This window comes from Hyla sarda, chromosome 2 (assembly GCF_029499605.1).
Source record: "Hyla sarda isolate aHylSar1 chromosome 2, aHylSar1.hap1, whole genome shotgun sequence".
In the NCBI taxonomy this organism is placed as follows: domain Eukaryota; kingdom Metazoa; phylum Chordata; class Amphibia; order Anura; family Hylidae; genus Hyla; species Hyla sarda.
In genome coordinates, this window is record NC_079190.1 from 431,311,085 (window position 1) to 431,331,110 (window position 20,026).

At 43.2% G+C, this 20,026-nt stretch overlaps 1 long non-coding RNA gene across 1 annotated transcript in view; it reads left to right on the forward strand.

Moving 5' to 3' along the window:
- The window catches only part of LOC130356921 (uncharacterized), a 37,892-nt gene extending 18,555 nt beyond the window's left edge, over nt 1-19,337 (forward strand). The window contains exons 2-3 of the long non-coding RNA XR_008889037.1: nt 3,496-3,798; nt 19,130-19,337. This is a non-coding gene — a long non-coding RNA (uncharacterized LOC130356921). The remainder of the gene's footprint in view (nt 1-3,495; nt 3,799-19,129) is intronic.
- The last annotated feature ends 689 nt before the right edge of the window (nt 19,338-20,026 follow it).

Sequence of the window (20,026 nt, forward strand, 5' to 3'; positions counted from 1 at the left end):
CTGACCACCTCTCTGGGAATTCTGGCCTTAGGCCTCCGTTTGACCATAACTGGTTGTGGACTCTTGATTCACTACTAGCCCATGGGATAGCGAAGAATCCGGGCATGTGGTGTTCCGGAACCCAAAAGCCAAGCATCACGAACACATAGGGGTTAATACCATCTGACCCCCGGGGTTAATAACATCAGATCCCATCACTCACACCACAACACCCGTTTTCCTGGCATTTACCCGGTGGGTCACCACAGATGTAAACCTCAATTTAAGGCTGAAATGCGCATGGTGCTCTCTCGCTTTGGAGCCCCGTCGTATTTCAAGGCAACAGTTTAGTGCCACATATGGGGTATTTCCATACTCGAGAGAAATTGTGTTACGAATTTTGGGGGGCTTTTTCATCTTTTACCCCTTATGAAAAGGTAAAGTTGGGGTCTACACCAGCCTGTTAGTGTAAAATTTTTTTATTTTTTACATTTACATGCTGGTGTTGCCCCATACTTTTAATTTTCACAAGCGGTAAAAGTACAAAAAGACCCCCAAAATTTGTAATGCAATTTCTCCAGAGTACGGAAATACCCCATATGGGGACTCAAAGTGCTCTGCGGGCGCACAACATGGCTCAAGAGTGAGAGCGCACTATGTACATTTGAGGTCTAAATTGGTGATTTGCACAGGGGTGGCTGGTTTTACAGCAGTTCTGACATAAATGCAAAACAATAAATACCCACATGTGACCCCATTTTGGAAACTAAACGTAACGTTACAAGGGGGTATAGTGAGCCTTAACACCCCACAGGTGTTTGACGAATTTTCGTTAAAGTTGGATATGAAAATAAAAAAAAAAATAATAATTTTAACCAAAATACTGGTGTTACCATACATTTTTCATTTTCACAAGGGAAAATAGGAAAAAAATCCCCCCCCCTAAAATTTGTAGCCCCATTTCTTCCGAGTATAGAATACCCCATATTCGGATGTAAAGTGCGGATGTAAAGTGAGCATTTACACCCCACTGGTGTCTGACAGATTTTTGGAACAGTGGTATGTGAAAATGAAACATTTAATTTTTTATTTGCACATTTTACACCCCACTGTTCCAAAGATCTGTCAAACGCCAGTGGGATGTAAATGCTCAATGCACCCCTTACTAAATTCTGTGAGGGGTTTAGTTTCCAAAATGGGGTCACATGTGGAGGGGGGGGGGTGCACTGTTCTGGCACTATGGGGGCTTTGTAAACGCACATGGCCATCAATTTCGGATACATTTTCTCTCCAAAATCCCAATGGTGCTCCTTCTCTTCTGAGCATTGTAGTTCGCCTGCAGAGTACTTTACATCCACATATGGGGTATTTCCTTACTCAGAAGAAATGGTGATACAAATTTTGGGAGGCTTTTTCTCCTATTACCCCTTGTGAAAATGAAAAATTTGGGGTAACACCAGCATTTTAGTGAAAAAAAATCTATTTTTTCATTTTCACGTCCATTTTTAGCTGAAATTTGTCAAACACCTGTGGGGTGTAAAGGCTCACTGTACCCCTTGTTATGTTCCTTGAGGGGTGTAGTTTCCAAAATAGTATGCCATGTGTATTTTTTTTTTTTGTTTTTTTTTTGTGTGTGTGTTTTTTTTGCTGTTCTGGCACCATGGGGGCTTCCTAAATGCAACATTCCCCCCAAAAACCATTTCAGAAAAACTCACTCTCCAAAATCCCACTGTCGCTCCTTCCCTTCTGAGCCCTGTAGTGCACCCACAGAGCACTTAACATCCATATATTAGGTATTTCCTTACTTAAGAGAAATTGTGTTACAAATTTTTGGGTGATTTCTCTCCTTTTACCCCTTGTAAAAATTCAAAAACTGGGTCTACAAGAACATGTGAGTGTAAAAAAATTAAGTTTTTGAATTCTCTCCATCACTTTGCTGCTATTCCTGTGAAACACCTAAAGGATTAAAGGGGTATTCCAGGTCTTTTTTTATTTGACTATGCCACAGGGGCTGTAAAGTTAGTATACTTCATAATATAATGTCTGTACCTATGTTTGACTGTTTTCTCACAATTCTTCTGTGATTTTCACCCCAATATTTATTTTTAACAGCATACAAAATGACTGTTGTCTCAGATTTTTCCCAGGTTGCAATGCGGGTGAGACCTGACCTCACTAGTCAGCTAATGGCAGGGAGCCTGTCTGCTTCAATGGGTGGAGCGATCACTTGGTGGGAGAGAGATCAATCTGCAACTAATGCAACAGCTGTAGGCACATTGACTGAAAGCCACAGGTCTTTTGAATGGATGCAGCTCATTTTTGTTTCAATGGGTGGGGTGGCTGATGTGTGGGAGGGAAGAAAATTGAATTATGGGATTTGTAGTCCAAAAAAGGAAAACTAAAACAGGAAATACCAGTTCACAAAAAGCTAGCCACAGTATTATGGTGATCTCACAATATACAGGAGCAGGTTGCGGGAGATCCCACACAGGGATTTATCCCAGAAAAAACCTCGGTGTGTGAAAGCGCTTCTCCGTTGCAAAAAATAAGGTTGCTGGAAACTTCTTGGATAAGAAGGGGGGGATTTATTGACGGTTGGGTTTACAGAAATAAAGAACAGCACTTACCACAATAAGAACAGCACTTACCACAATAGTTCAAACCAAAACTTTATTGACTACATCCCAGTCATGTCCATCATACTCATACATCTGTTGCAATGTTATAATGTCAACCATATCCTTCCACTATCGATTACCATGTAACATTGTTTATGAATTACTTCCTCACTTGTCAATCATGCTCACCACAATGTTATAAATGTAACCATTACTACACAGGAGCCACATACCAATTAACCTTTAACCCTAAATGTAATTTTCAATTAAAGAATATACCTCTATTTAGGTAGCTCTCAGACATCTCCCATACAGCCTCAAACCATCACAAGTACTGCTTAGCTTGTTTCCCAGCCCACAGCATCTACCATAGACCCACACTAGTCTATTGGTTCTAATGGAGAGATTTCAGTTATGTTAAAGGGACCTCAGTTCTAGTCTCCAGACACTCCCCCCAGAAGCCTGGAGGGACGGACGTCACAGCCCAGCACCCTGTGACCACACCCCTCACACTGTGTATATAAGCACACTTGTTACATTAAGCCAGCAGACCTGAAGAAGAAAGGGATACCCTTTTGAAACGCGTTGTCCAATCCTGTTTGCTTTATGCTTTATATTTTTTTATTTTCTATTTTTTACTTTTTGTGTTCTTTATTTCTGTAAACCCAACTGTCAATAAATCCCCCCCTTCTTATCCAAGAAGTTTCCAGCAACCTTATTTTTTGCAACGGAGAAGCGCTTTCACACGCCAAGGTTTTTTCTGGGATAAATCCCCGTGTGGGATCTCCCGCAACCTGCTCCTGTACTATTGCCACCGCCTGCCAGCGGTCTCGGCAGAAAGCTGCTCCCGATCACCAACCTAAGTTTCTTTTCCTCGCCACATCATCGGGACTTAAAGGATAGTGGCACCCGACTGCTCACCCCGATCTCCACCGCGCACTGGCCGCAAGGTACCAGCACACATCGAGGGGATCATCCAGCTGACCGCATCTGCCGACTCTGCCAACCGGATAACATCTGAACATCTGGAGTACACAAAAGCAGCGCTCCACATCACCGGCACCAGGTGACACCCCGCAGCACCGGAGACAAGCAAGAACATCAGCCACCAGATCCAGCAGTCAGCGGCCCCGGAACCTTGCTGCATACCAGCCTATACGCATCGCAGAGTTGTGCCTGTTATGCAGCACAACTCTGAAAGGTGAGCAGAAAATCTCCCTATCCTTCCCCGCTAAATCCCCCCCCCCCCCCCCCCCTTTACCTCCTATAACTAGAAAGGTAAAGGCACCATCAAGGCGCCACTTCTGTGTTTTTTCTCTTTTTTTTCTCTTCACATATTTTACTGATCTCACAATATAGCCATTTAGCCCCAAGACAAGTGCAGATCCTTCCTAAGCATGTCCATTACTGTCTGGCAGGTACGTACTAAAATCACCTTATGGTGGAGAACCCCTTTAACACACTTACTGAATGTCATTTTAAATACTTTGAGGGGTTCAGTTTTTATAATGGGGTAATTCATGGGGTATTTCTAATATGAAGGCCCTTCAAATCCACTTCAAAACTGAACAGGTCCCTGAAAAATTTTGATTTTGAAAATTTTCTGGAAAATTGCTGCTGAACTTTGAAGCCCTCTGATGTCTTCCAAAAGTCAAAACATGTCAACTTTATGATGCCAACAAAGTACAAAGTAGACATATTGATCCCAACAGTCTACCCAGGGTCAGTTACCCACAAGATACAAGGGCTAGCATCATGTACAGTCAGCTTAAGTAAGTAAGTTTAATAAAGAGTAAAGTCGTGTACTACATATAGTTCATAAGTACACAAAGTCATGTAGACATGTCTCATGTACATTAGGGCTGTAACACTCACAACTACCCAGTCCACTCCTATGTCTCCTATGTCTAAAATGTCTAATGTGATTTTTCTTGTGTCCACGTGCTCAGGATACTTTGCTGGCCAGAAGTATTCCTGTTCCCACAAAGCACGTAACCTAAAAAGTCAAAGGTAACACTTGTCAGATGTTATCTAATACATGTTTAAATGTATCTAGTGTTCTGGGGAGAAGTGTGGAGAAGTCATGTTTATACTATAGTCATAGGTATATTGTCATTGCTACACATTGTCCTTATTCTCCAGTAATGGTTATTCAGTTATACAATTTGTCAGAGCATGTATGGACATTGATACAGAGACTCTATTGCATTATCAGTTTTGTCAACAACAGCCTGGAAATGGATGTTGGTTACAATGGATGTTGCTTGCGGCCCCAAGGCCATTTCGCTCCTCAAAGCCTTCCAGGATGGACGTCTAGGGCGACTTTACATAAGTAGGGGGGTTTGTGATGCCCCAGTACGGAATATGCTCCTACAGTCCTGTCAGGTTGTGTCCCTGTACGTTCCCAGAGCTCTCCTGCATTGTTCCCCCATAATGTGTATAGGTTGCATATTTAGTGTAAAGGACCTTTGATATGGTCACATGACTGTTAGTTACCTGATAATGGTTGTCACATGTTTGTCATATGTTTTGATACCCAGAGAGCACCAGGTGACCAGATGACCCGCAGCTAGCCTATGGGCTCCTTGCTCAGCCCCCCTTTATAAGAGGGGGAGGTACTACAATTACTCTTTTTCTGCTGAGGTCAAGTCCAGTCCAGACGTCTCAGAGCTAGTGTCCAGCACATCTGGAGGCCTCAATCCTAAATTGCAGCCACAAATCAGTAAGTAAAGTCATCTTTGTCTGCTGTCAAGTCGAGTCAGTTATAGTCAGTGTGGCTGCGCTAAAGTCTGTCAAGTCACTGCAAGTCCCAGCAAGCTGCGAGGTCCCCTGTGTTACTGGTCACCTCTCTGGGATCCTGGCCAAGCTGTAAAGACTATTACCATCTGTCTACCTCAGTAAAAGGATTGACTGCCCCGGACTAGTGACGTTGCCTTTACGACGACGCACAGGGACGCGCACGAACGTCCCTGTACGGCGGCGTCAAGCCAATGTCACTAGTCCGGGGCAGGGCCGGAGCGCGGAGAAGAGGGCCCCCCCAGTGAAAATGGACAGCCCCAAACGACTAACCCTCCCCACTGGACGGTCCCTGCAGCATAAATGGCCAGCTCACCCTTCCTTCCCACCGAGGGGAGGTGAGTAGAAAACTAAAGGGGGGTCTGGATGATGACGAAGGCCGCAGTGGTCTTAAACCAATGGACTTCCAGAGGTTTCAAAACTACAACTCCCAGCATGCCCGGACAGCCGATGGCTGTCTGGGCATGCTGGGAGTTGTAGCTTTGCAACATCTGGAGGTCCGCAGGTTGAAGACCACTGATGAAGGGATTGACAGGCGGTGATGATGAAGGGGGGGGGGGGAATGATGATGGGGGTCTGGATGATGACAGGGGTCTGGATGATGACATGGGGGATGATGTATTTCCCACCCAAGACTTATAGTCGAGTCAATAACTTTTCCTAGGTTTTTGGGGTGAAATTAGGGGCCTCGGCTTATATTCGGGTCGGCTTATACTCGAGTATATACGGTAAAAATAATTTAATAAAAAAACGTAGTATTATTAACTAAAGACATAAATGATCTGGTGACATGCATGAACATGCAACAAATGCAACCATTGTGTCCACATCTATAAGAACCTGGATGAGACAACCATGTAGGACATAAGGTTTGTGAACTTAAAAATAAACTTGGGGACACTTTTTGACCAATAGTGGGAGCTCGCTTTACTATGCATTTATTGCCTGATTTTTTAACATTCTTGAATATTGGATCAGATAAAATCATATGCATGTGAGTATGGATAATTTTACAAATTGATGAAAAATCTGTACTGAAGGGGGTAGTAAAAACAACAGGGGAGGAGTCGGTTATAGATTTTTCAGCATTTTTCCAAAAACCATGTAGTTTACTGCATGGTTTTCGGAAAAATAGTGAAAAGTCTACAACCGACCCCCTCCCCTGTCATTTTTTCTACCCATACATAAATTATCCATACTCACATGCATATGATTTTATCTGATCCAATATTCAAGAGTGTTAAAAAGCGTCCTGACGCGGTCCGTGGCCCGACGTCTGAACTCCCCCGGATCCATCTGCCGCCTCCCTGCTTGTGACCGACCCGATCCATGGATCAGCTTCTGATGCCTATCTAACTACTGGATTGGTGAGCGCTCCGCTTTTTCTTCTTTTTGTGATGCATATTTTACAGTTTCTGCGGCGTGTAGCGCTACCTAGATCTGATACTATCACACCTGTGGCACTCACATGTGCGGGTAATTACTGAACTTCGTGGGTTTGAGGCAGTGTCGGCTTCTCTGGCTTACTCTTTTGATGTGTTATGCTAAAAGTTAGATTTTATTTCCATCATTTACACTTTCAAAATAACAGAAAAAAAAAATGGTGTCTGCAAAAGTTTGGGCACCCTGCAGAGTTAATATCTTGTACTGCCCCCTTTGGCAAGTATCACAGCTTGTAAACGCTTTTTGTAGCCAGCCAAGAGTCTGTCAATTCTTGTTTGATGTATCTTTGCCCATTCTTCCTTACAAAAGTCTTCCAGTTCTTTGAGATTTCTGGGCTGTCTGTCACGCACTGCTCTTTTAAGGTCTATACATAGATTCTCAATTATGTTGAGGTCAGGAGATTGTGAAGGCCATGGCAAAACCTTCAGTTTACGCCTCTTGATGTAATCCCCCGTGGATTTCGAGGTGTGTTTAGGATCAGTATCCATTTGTAGAAGCCATCCTCTCTGTAACTTCAGATTTTTTACAGATGGCATCCAAAGCATAAGTTAGCATCCAAAATTTGCTGAAATTTTATTGAATCCATTTTTCCTTCTACTCGTGAGATGTTCCCTGTGCCACTGGCTGCAATACAACCCCAAAGCATGATTGATCCACCCCCATGCTTAACAGTTGGACAGAGGTTCTTTTCATTAAATTCTGTTCCCCTTCTTCTCCAAACGTATCTTTGCTCATTCCGGCCAAAAAGTTCAATTTTAACCTCATCGGTCCACAGAAATTGTTTCCAAAATGCATCAGGTTTGTCTATATGTTCATTTGCAAAGTTCAAACACTGATTTTTGTGGTGAGGACGTAGAAGAGGTTTTCTTCTGATGACTCTCCCATGAAGACCATATTTGTACAAGCATCTCTTTATAGTGGAATAGTGTACCCCAACTCCAGTGTCTGCCAGATCTTTCTGGAGGGATTGTGCAGTCAAACATGGGATTTGAATTGTTTTTCTCACAATCCTGCGAGCTGTTCTGTCTGATATTTTTCTTGGTCTTCCAGATCTTGCTTTAACTTCCACTGTTCCTGATGACTGCTATTTCTTAATTACATTGCGATTATAGGATATTGACATCTGAAAATGTTTTGCTATCTTCTTATAGCCTTCTCCAGCTTTGTGAGCGTCAACTATTTTCAGTTTCAGATTTCTAGACAACTACTTAGAAGAACCCAGGGTGCTCGTTGTTGGGGCAAGGTCAGATGAGTCTGGGCATTTAAAACTTTTGAGAGTGACATCACCTGGTCTTCCCAGATGATGATTGAGAACAATCCATGACACTGGCAGGTCTCAGCTTTGCAAAGGGGGCAGTGCATGCTATAAATTCTGCAGGGTGCCCAAACTTTTGCAGATGCCATTTTTTTGTTTTCTGTTATTTTGAAAGTGTAAATGATGGAGATAAAATCAAACTTTTGATGACATATTATAAGAATTTCTAATCGGTAATTTGATGCCTTTTGGAGATTTTTCCATCTTTCCTTGGCTTCTTTATGCACATTAATACAAATTTTTACCTGGGGTGCCCAAACTTTTGATCCCCACTGTACACATTTTTAACCCCTTAAGGACAATGGACGTACTCCTACGCCCCCGTTTCCGAGTCCTTAAGGACCGAGGACGTAGGAGTACATCCTGTCCGCAAACCTCCTCTGTCCTTGACCCTGTGCCCCATGCTAGTATGAGTCCCCCTGGCGCTCATACTAGTGAAGCCCCCCAGCCAAGATCACTGGTACATCGTACCGGAGAACTTGACTGGGCTGAGCCAGCGGACCACGAGCCCGTGATTCCTGAGTTTGTTGGCGACTCAGGAATCAAAATTAACATCGCCGGGTTCACTGAAAAAGAGTTTTTCGGTCATTTTTTCAGTGACGACTTTGTTAATTTGATGGTTACACAGACGAATCTGTATGCCCAACAGTTCGTCACCGCTAACCCGGGCTCACTTTTAGCTAGACCCGGCGGCTGGACTCCAGTCGATGCAGCCGAAATGAGGACCTTTTGGGGCCTCGTGCTGCATATGGGTATAGTTAAAAAACCCAGTGTCAGGCAATATTGGAGTGGGGACGTCTTTTTCCAGACACCCCTCTACAGTATGGCCATGGCACGATCCCGGTTCAAGGCCATTCAGAGATGTTTGCATTATGCTGATAATGCGGCATGTCCCCCCTGAACTGATCCTGCGTATGACCGCCTGTATAAAATCAGGCCGGTCATCAATCACTTCGGGGCCAGATTTTGGGAGGCCTATGTCCCGGGGCGGGATGTCTCTATTGATGAGTCTCTCATCAGCTTTAAGTAATCTAAAAGGAAAACAGAAGGATGTGCGGGATCAGCAGGTCAGGCCCATAGGGAGGGGGAGTAGATCTATCCCACGCCGCTTACCATAGTTGGTTGTGTGCACACACACAACAATGAGAAGCGCCTGAAAGTATATGTGTCCTCATCCGCAGCCCTCCTTAGAAACGATAGATAGGCAGTTGGACCGTAATGGTAGGAAATGTCGGCGCTGGATGAAGGAACCAGGAGGAGTACAGCATAAAATCAAGGCAGGTTTATTGGATGCAACGCGTTTCGCTGCGCATGCGCAGCTTCATCAGGCAGATGAAGCTTCATCATGCCTGATGAAACTGCGCATGCGCAGCGAAACGCGTTGCATCCAATAATCCTGCCTTGATTTTATGCTGTACTCCTCCTGGTTCCTTCATCCAGCGCCGACATCTCCTACCATTACGGTCCAACTGCCTATCTATCATCAGCTTTAAGGGGAGACTCAGCTTCCGGCAATACATCCCTACCAAGCGGGCGCGGTATGGCGTGAAGATATATAAACTTTGCGAGAGTACCTCCGGGTACACTTGCAAGTTTATAGTGTAAGAGGGAAGAGATTCCCGTTTTGAACCCCCAGAATGTCCCCCCACTCTGGGTGTTAGCGGGAAAATCGTTTGGGGCCTTTTGCACCCATTGCTAGATAAAGGTTAATACCTTTACGTGGATAACTTTTATACTAGTATCCCTCTCTTCACATCCCTCGCCGCCAGATCCATGGTCGCTTGTGGGACAGTCCAGAAGAATCAAAGAGGCCTTCCGCCCCATCCCCTACATGCTCCTATCCCCCAGGGTGAGTCCCGTGCCTTTTCCCATGAGAACCTGTTGTTGGTCCGGTATAAGGACAAGAGGGATGTCCTTATGCTCACCACTATTCATGGGAACGGCAGCACCCCTGTCCCTGTGCGAGGTACCGCAGGACCGTTCCTCAAGCCCGATTGTATTCTGGACTACAATCGGTATATGGGGGGAGTTGATCTTTCTGATCAAGTCCTGAAACCATATAATGCCATGCGGAAAACACGCGTGTGGTATAAAAAGGTTACGGTTTACATGGTACAGGTAGCCATGTACAACTCTTTTATACTGTACCAGAACGCTGGCAACACAGGGACATTCCTGGAGTTTCAAGAGGTAGTTCTAAAGGCCCTCATCTATGGTGACCGCCAAAGAGCGGGTCAGAGCACCTCTGGAACTTTAGGTCCCCGGATCGTCCCCGGCCAACACTTTCCAGGTGTGATCCCCAACACTGGAAGGACGGGACGAACCCAGAAGAAATGCAGAGTGTGTCACAGGAAGGGGAGACGGAAGGACACCACGTACCAATGTGACACTTGCCCCGATCATCCGGGCCTCTGCATAGGCTGCTTCAGGGAGTATCACACTTCCATGGAGTACTACATTTTCCATCCTTTGCCCTAATTTTCATTCCCCAGAATTCGGCTCCAATGTACCAGTCCAGGGTACATTGACTTCCAAATTTTAAACCAAAACACCCCCCTAAAAAAAAAAAACATTTTTCCCAATACCCCAATATCTTTTTTTTTCTTCCCCCTAAAAAATGGGCCATGGGACACAGAGTCAACAGCATTGGAGGTTTGCAGTTGCCTCAAATGCGCAACGCTCTCTCTCTCCACCTGAGCGGGTTGTGCATTTGAGGTAACAGAATAGGGACGGCCCCACACATCCCCTTCCCAGAATGATGATTCAGAGTATAGGGTTTGGGGCAGGCATCATTTTTACTTTTGGCTGTATTCTGGGTACTCATTCTGGGAAAATAATTGGCATATCAGTACTAAAATTGCAATTTTCTTCCCCCCATAGTACACTTCATCTATTCCTGGAAAATAAATGAAGGGAACACCCGTCTGTTCCAAATCTCCACTTCACCCTATACACCTTCCCTAGGGGGTGTACTGTTTGTAATAGGCTCACATATGGGTGTTCCTTTCTTGTATTTTCCTCTGAATGTATGTAACTGTTAGGTCCGTAACAAACATCCGCTTCAAATGCGAAGGGTTCTCGCTTAGCTCTGTCGTATTTCCAGGCGACAATTCGGAGTCACATGTTAGTTGTTCCCAGAAAAATGAAGCAGAGCATAGGTTGAAAATTGCAATTTTCAAAAAGCTACCCTTCATCCATTCCTGGAAAATAAATTTAGGAAACACCTGTGCGTTCAAAATGTCCTCTTTACCCCTATACCCATTCCTCATGGTGGGTACTTTCTGTAATGGTGTCACATGTGGGTGTTTCATTTTTGTATTTTCCTCGGAATGTATGTAACCGTCAGCTACTGATATGCCATAGGCCACAAATACAAACTGACCTCTATGACTTCTGAGCTTTGTTGTGCGCCCGCCCAGCACATTACCCCATATGTGGATGTATTTTTATAGTCAGGGGAAAAAGCCTTCCAAAATTTGTAACCCAATTCCTCATATTACCCCATGTGAAAATGTTAAAAATTGGGTAACCCCAGCATTTTAGTGTAAAAAAATATAATTTTTCAATTTATGGCCCACTATTCAAAAAACCTGTGAGGTTTTATTTCCTCTGTACCCCTTGTTACGTTCATTGAGGGGTGTAGTTTCTAATGTTTTTTTTTTTTTTTTTTTTTTTTTTTTTTTGCTGTTGGAGGCTTTATAAATGCACATGACCCCCGACTTCAATTTAAACTAAATTTTCACTCCTTCCATTCTGAGCATTGCAGTGCGTCCACATAGCAATTTACATCCACATATAGGGTTTTTTTTTTCTCAGACAAAATTGTTCTACAAATTTTGGGGGCCTTTTGCCTATTACCCAATGTGAAAATGAAACATTTGGGGTAACACTATCAATATAGTGCAAAAAAATAAAAATTTTCACTTTTACGTCCCACTGTTCAAAAAACCTGTGAGGTGTAAGTACTCACTGTAACACTGTTACATTCCCCGAGGGGTCTAGTTTCCAAAATGGTATGCCATGTGGGTTTTTCTTTGCTGTCCTGGCACCATAGGGGCTTCCTAAATGCGACATGCCCCCAGAGCAAAATTTGCTTCCAATCAGCTAAAATGCAACTCCTTCTATTCTGAGACCTGTAGTGCGCCATCAGAGCACTTTTCACCCTCATATGGGGTGTTTTCTGAATCGGGAGAAATTGGGCTTCAAATTTTGGGGGGTATTTTCTGCTTTAACCCTTTGTAAAAATGTAAAATTTTTGGGAAACCAAGCATTTTAGGTAATTTGTATTATTTTTTTTACATATGCCAAAGTTGTGAAACCCCTGTGGGGTATTAAGGTTCACTTTACCCCTTGATACGTTCCCCAAGGGGTCTAGTTTTCAAAATGGTATGCCATGTAGTTGTTTTTTTTTTGTTTTTTTTTGCTGTCCTGGCACCATAGGGGCTTCCTAAATGCGGCATGCCCCCAGAGCAAAATTTGCTTCAAAAAAGCCAAATGTGACCCCTTCTTTTCTGAGACCTGTAGTGCGCCAGCAGAGCACTTTTCACCCCCATATGGGGTGTTTTCTGAATCGGGAGAAATTGGGGTTCAAATTTTGGGGGGGTAATTCCTGCTTTAACCCTTTGTAAAAAATGAAAAGATTTTGGGAAACCAAGCATTTTAGGTACATTTTTTTTTTTTTTTACATATGCAAAAGTCGTGAAACCCCTGTAGGGTATTAAGGTTCACTTTACCTCTTGTTACGTTCCCCAAGGGGTCTAGTTTCCAAAATAATATGCCATGTTTTTTTTTTTTGCTATCCTGGCACCATAGGGGCTTCCTAAATGCGGCATGCCCCCAGAGCAAAATTTGCTTCAAAAAAGCCAAATGTGACCCCTTCTTTTCTGAGACCTGTAGTGCGCCAGCAGAGCACTTTTCACCCCCATATGGGGTGTTTTCTGAATCGGGAGAAATTGGGCTTCAAATCTTGGGGGGTATTTTCTGCTTTAACCCTTTGTAAAAATGTTAAGTTTTGGGGAAACCAAGCATTTTAGGTACATTTTTTTTTTTTTTTTTTTACATATGCAAAAGTCGTGAAACCCCTGTGGGGTATTAAGGTTCACTTTACCCCTTGTTACGTTCCCCAAGGGGTCTAGTTTCCAAAATGGTATGCCATGGGTTTTTTTTTTTTTTTGCTGCCCTGGCACCATAGGGGCTTCCTAAATGCGACATGCCCCCAGAGCAAAATTTGCTTCCAAAAAGCCAAATGTGACTACTCCTCTTCTGAGACCTGTAGTGCGCCAGCAGAGCACTTTTCACCCTCATATGGGGTGTTTTCTGAATCGGGAGAAATTGGGCTTCAAATTTTGGGGGATATTTTCTGCTATTACCCTTTTTTAAAATGTAACATTTTGGGGAAAACAAGCATTTTAGGTAAATTTTTTTATATTTTTTTACATTTGCAAAAGTCATGAAACACCTGTGGGGTATTAAGGCTCACTTAATTCCTTGTTACGTTCCTCAAGGGGTCTAGTTTCCAAAGTGGTATGCCATGTGTTTTTTTTTTTTTTGTTTTTTTTTGCTGTTTTGGCGCCCTAGGGGCTTCCTAAAGGTGACATGCCCCCCAAAAACCATTTCAGAAAAATGTTCTCTCCAAAATCCCCTTGTCGCTCCTACGCTTCTGAGCCCTCTACTGCGCCCGCCGAACACTTTACATAGACATATGAGATATGTGCTTACTCGAGAGAAATTGGGCTACAAATACAAGTAAAATTTTTCTCCTTTTACCTCTTGCAAAAATTAAAAAATTGGGTCTACAAGAACATGCGAGTGTAAAAGATGAAGATTTTGAATTTTCTCCTTCACTTTGCTGCTATTCCTGTGAAACACCTAAAGGGTTAACACACTTACTGAATGTCATTTTGAATACTTTGGGGGTGTAGTTTTTATAATGGGGTCATGTATGGGGTATTTCTAATATGAAGACCCTTCAAATCCACTTCAAAACTGAACTGGTCCCTGAAAAATATTGAGTTTGAAAATTTTGTGAAAATTTGGAAAATTGCTGCTGAACTTTGAAGCTCTCTGGTGTCTTCCAAAAGTAAAAACACATCAATTTTATGATGCAAACATAAATTAGACATATTGTATATGTTAACCAAAGAAAAAAATATTTTGAATATCCAAAGTTAGAAAAATGCAAAATTTTAAACTTTTTCATCAAATTTTGGGATTTTTCACCAAGAAAGGATGCAAGTTACCATAAAATGTTACCACTATGTTAAAGTAGAATATGTCACAAAAAAACTATCTCGGAATCAGAATGATAACTAAAAGCATCCCAGAGTTATTAATGTTTAAAATGACAGTGGTCAGATGTTCAAAAAATGCTCTAGTCCTTAACCTCTTAAGGACGCAGGGCGTATGGATACGCCCTGCATCCCGAGTCCTTAAGGACGCAGGGCGTATCCATACGCCCGTGGGAATTCCGGCCCCCACCGCTAGCCGGTTGGGGACCGGAGCCGGATGCCTGCTGAAATCGTTCAGCAGGCATCCTGGCATATCGCCCAGGGGGGTCATTATGCCCCCCCATGTCGGCGATCGCCGCAGATCGCTGGACAATTCAGTCCAGCGATCTGCAGCGATTCCGGGTCAATCGGGTCTCCAGTGACCCGATGACCCGGAATTACTGGCTGTTCGGGGCCGTCTCTGACGGCCCCGAACAGCCAGAGCCTGCAGGGGTGAGGTGGCACTGATGCCACCTCACGATTGTCCTGATTCGTCGGCCGGATTACCGGCCGACCAATCAGGGCGCCTGCTGCGGGCGTCACTCCCGCACCCGCTCCGCCCCTCTTCCGGAGGGCGTGAGCGGGTGCGGGAAGACGACCCCGGGTGCTGGGGACCCCGATCCCCGGCGTCCATGTTGGGATCGGGGCCCCAGGAGCGACGGCGGCGGCGAGGGACAGTCCAGCGATGAAGCAACAGCAGGAGGTGAGTGACAGCCTCCTGCTGTTGCTTAGCAACAGCTCCCAGCATGCAAAAAGGGCATGCTGGGAGCTGTAGTTATGCAACAGCAGGAGGCAGACCACCACAACTCCCAGCATTCCCTTATGGGCATGCTGGGACTTATGGTTTTGCAACAGCTGGAGGCACATTATTTCTATGGAAAAGTGTATAACTACAACTCCCAGCTTGCACAAACAGCTAAAGTGCATGCTGGGAGTTGTAGTGGTGCATCTGCTGGTTGCATAACTACAACTCCCAGCATGCCCGTTTGCTGTCGGTGACTGCTGAGAGTTGTAGTTTTGCAACAGCTGAAGGCACACTGGTTGTGAAACTTAGAGTTTTTTTTTTTACCTAACTCAGTGTTTCACGACCGGTGTGCCTCCAGCAGTTGCAAACTACAACTCCCAGCAGTCACCTTACACCATGCACCGTACATGCTGGGAGTTGTAGTTTTGCAACAGCTGGAGGCACACTGGTTTTGAAACACTGAGTAAGGTCACAAACTCCGTGATACATAACCAGTGTGCCTACAGCTGTTGCAAAACTAAAACTCTCAGCATGTACAGTCTGTCAGCGCATGCTGGGAGTTTTAGTTTTGCAACAGCTGGAGGTCCCCCCCAATGTGAATGTACAGGGTACACTCACATGGGCGGAGGCTTACAGTAGGTATCGGGCTGCAAGTTTGAACTGCAGCAAATTTTCTGCAACAGCTCAAACTGCCAGCGAGAAACTACTGTGAACCCCCCGCCCGTGCAACTGTACCCTAAAAACACTACACTACACTAACACAAAAAATAAAATAAAAAGTAAAAAACACTACGTATACACATACCCCTATACAACCCCCCTCCCCTCCCCAATAAAAATGAAAAACATCTGGTACGCCATGGTTTCCAAAACGGAGCCTCCAGCTGTTGCAAAAACAACAACTCCCAGTATTGTCGGACAGCCGTTGACTGTCCAGGCATGCTGGGAGTTTTGCAACAGCTGGAGGCCCCCTGTTTGGGAATCACTGGCGTAGAATACCCCTATGTCCACCCCTATGCAATCCCTAATTTAGGCCTCAAATGCGCATGGCGCTCTCACTTTGGAGCCCTGTTGTATTTCAAGGCAACAGTTAAGGGTCACATATGGGGTATCGCCGTACTCGGGAGAAATTGGGCTTCAAATTTTGGGGGGTATTTTCTGCTTTTACCCTTTTTAAAAATGTAAAGTTTTTTGGAAAAGAAGCATTTTAGGTAAAATTATTTTTATTTTTTTTACATATGCAATAGTCGTGAAACGCCTGTGGGGTATTAAGGTTCACTTAACCCCTTGTTACGTACCCAGAGGGGTCTAGTTTCCAAAATGGTATGCCATGTGGGTATTTTTTGCGGTCCTGGCACCATAGGGGCTTCCTAAATGCGGCATGCCCCCAGAGCAAAATTTGCTTTCAAAAAGCCAAATGTGACTCCTTCTCTTCTGAGACCTGTAGTGCGCCAGCAGAGCACTTTTCACCCCCATATGGGGTGTTTTCTGAATCGGGAGAAATTGGGCTTCAAATTTTGGGGGGTATTTTCTGCTTTAACCCTTTGTATAAATGTAAATTTTTTGGGAAACCAAGCATTTTAGGTAAATTTTTTTATTTTTTTTTACATATGCAAAAGTCGTGAAACACCTGTAGGGTATTAAGGTTCACTTTACCCCTTGTTACGTTCCCCGAGGGGTCTAGTTTCCAAAATGGTATGCCATGTGTTTATATTTTGCTGTCCTGGCACCATAGGGGCTTCCTAAATGCGGCATGCCCCCAGAGCAAAATTTCCTTCAAAAAAGCCAAATGTGACTCCTTCTCTTCTGAGACCTGTAGTGCGCCAGCAGAGCACTTTTCACCCCCATATGGGGTGTTTTCTGAATCGGGAGAAATTGGGCTTCAAATTTTGGGGTGTATTTTCTGCTATTACCCTTTTTAAAAATGTTAAACTTTAGGGAAACCAAGCATTTCAGGTAAAAAAAATTTTTTTTTTTTTTTACATATGCAAAAGTCGTGAATCACCTGTGGGGTATTAAGGTTCACATTACCCCTTGTTACGTTCCCTGAGGGGTCTAGTTTCCAAAATGGTATTCCATGTGGTTTTTTTTGCAGTTCTGGCACCATAGGGGCTTCCTAAAGGTGACATGCCCCCCAAAAACCATTTGACGCTCCTTCCCTTCTGAGCCCTCTACTGCGCCCGCCGAACAATTAACATAGAAATATGAAGTATGTCCTTACTCGAGAGAAATTGGGTTTCAAATACAAGTAAAAATGTTCTCCTTTTTACCCCTTGCAAAAATGCAAAAAATGGGTCTACAAGAACAAGCGAGTGTAAAAAATGAAGATTGTGTATTTTCTCCTTCACTTTGCTGCTATTCCTGTGAAACACCTAAAGGGTTAAAACGCTTACTGAATGTCATTTTGAATACTTTCGGGGGTGCAGTTTTTATAATGGGGTCATTTATGGGGTATTTCTAATATGAAGACCCTTCAAATCCACTTCAAACCTGAACTGGTCCCTGAAAAAAAGCGAGTTTCAAAATTTTGTGAAAAATTGGAAAATTGCTGCGGAACTTTGAAGCCCTCTGGTGTCTTCCAAAAGTAAAAACTCATCAATTTTATGATGCAAATATAAAGTAGACATATTGTATATGTGAATAAAAAAAAAATTATTTTGAATATCCATTTTCCTTACAAGCAGAGAGCTTCAAAGTTAGAAAAATGCAAAATTTTCAAATTTTTCATCAAATTTTGGGATTTTTCACCAAGAAAGGATGCAAGTTACCACAAAATTTTACCACTAAGTTAAAGTAGAATATGTCACGAAAAAACAATCTCGGAATCAGAATGATAACTAAAAGCATTCCAGAGTTATTAATGTTTAAAGTGACAGTGGTCAGAATTGCAAAAAAATGGCCGAGTCCTTAAGGTGAAAAAGGGCTCAGTCCTTAAGGGGTTAAGGTGTAAAATGGCCTGGTCCTTAAGGGGTTAATAAAAATTCTTCCTGGTATGCTTTTGTAGGATCTGTTTCTATGGATTCATAGTAGTTTGTCTTATACAAACCACTACAAATCCATAAAAATGTATCCTACAAAAGCAGACCAGGAAGAATATTCTACACAATTTCAATGACAGATAAAGCCATGGGAACAAGATTTGCGCCATTTGATCAGGCTCATATTTACATCATTTACTCTTGGAATACAAAAATAAAAAAATATATAAAAACTAGATAGACTATTTATTGTTTATATGAGTTGGATCAGCTGAAGATTTGGAAGCTTTCACGGAACATCTGAATTCCATCTCCTGGAACCTGATATTCTCAGGTAAATCCTTAGTAACATCATTAGAGTATCTGGACTTGGAACTCTCTTTGAAGCCCAGAAAATTGATCACAAAGACATTCTTTAACCCCTTAAGGACAATGGATGTAAATGTATGTCATGATGTAGTGGTATCTAACACACCAGAATGTACATTTAAGTCCTGTACATGACACTAGCACCAGACCGGTGCTCGCATCATGCACCACAGGTCCCGGCTGCTATCAGCAGCCTGTGACCCGCTGGTAATGGCGGACATCAACAAAAAAAAGGAAAAGCTGTTTAAACTTTACTTCTGTGTCACTGTCTATGAATGCTGTTTTCTGTAATTTGCCTGGCTCTGCGGAGCTAATCTTTTTTATTTTTGTACACAGTATATAATGGTATTATTCATAGAAACAGTATTTAAAGGCATTGTATAAATATATAGTATATTGGAGTAATTTGTTTAGGGGGCTATTAAACCACAGTCCAATAAGAAATGAGAAAGTTATTAGACAAATAGCAGAAAAAAGTTTGGGACTTGCAGTACACTGTGGAGGGAGGTGGATTAGAGTCAAATCATTAAAGCATATTGTACAAATTCCCTCTTCAGTGGGGGTCTCCTTACACCATCTCACGCCACTTTCTTTTTTTCTTCACATTTCGGAATACAAAGCTTCATTCAGGACTGAGCTGCCTCCTAGAATGGCAAGTATGCTGCCTCAAAGAGGATTGTGTGGGACTCACACTGGAGGTGAATGAACGGGAAAGACCTCTGGTAGACCGAAATAATTGGGAAACTACTGACTTTGACCCTGTAAAGGACCAATGGGTTTGTGCGCTGTACAGTAATACATTCATTTGCTATGATAATTAAAGCTTCATTACTGCTCATTTGCATTTATAGCTAATTAACTTCTTTGATAACATTTGACTAAAGCCCAGTAAGACATTTATGGATATGATAAGGACACCGAGGATAAAGGTTTAAGGGGCCAAACATAAGTCCCTGTACAGAAAAAGGGAAAGGGGAAAGGCTGCTAATGCTCTTCCTTCATTAGTACATTAATTAATTACTATTGTCTCATTATATAATGCAGTTGGTCAACAAAAACTATACTTTAGGAAATTACTGTAACAAACTTCACCTAGACATGTCCTCTGAAAAAGCTCAAAATCCATGACTCAGGGATTGTCTAGATGCTGCTGACCCTTACACCACCCTTATTACCTTTCACCTCCGAATAACACTCTGAGACATTGTTGGTGTAAAACGGCCACAGCTGACCAACTTTTATTAAACAATAACAAGTTATAACAATAAATAACCGTATGAACATTATACATAACATAACAGCATAACAGGTATAACCTATTCTTAAACCAGAACTAGTGGAAAGACCTGGAGGCACCTCACCCACTCTCTCCATCCTCAATCCACCTGAAAGGGACCTCCTACTTTACCCCTGGCCGTAGGTCACCGGACCACCAATTTCGGAGTCCATACCCCTCCTTGGGGCCCCATGCCCACAAGGAAATCACTAAGCTGGGTGCCGCCACCCAGCCAACCAAT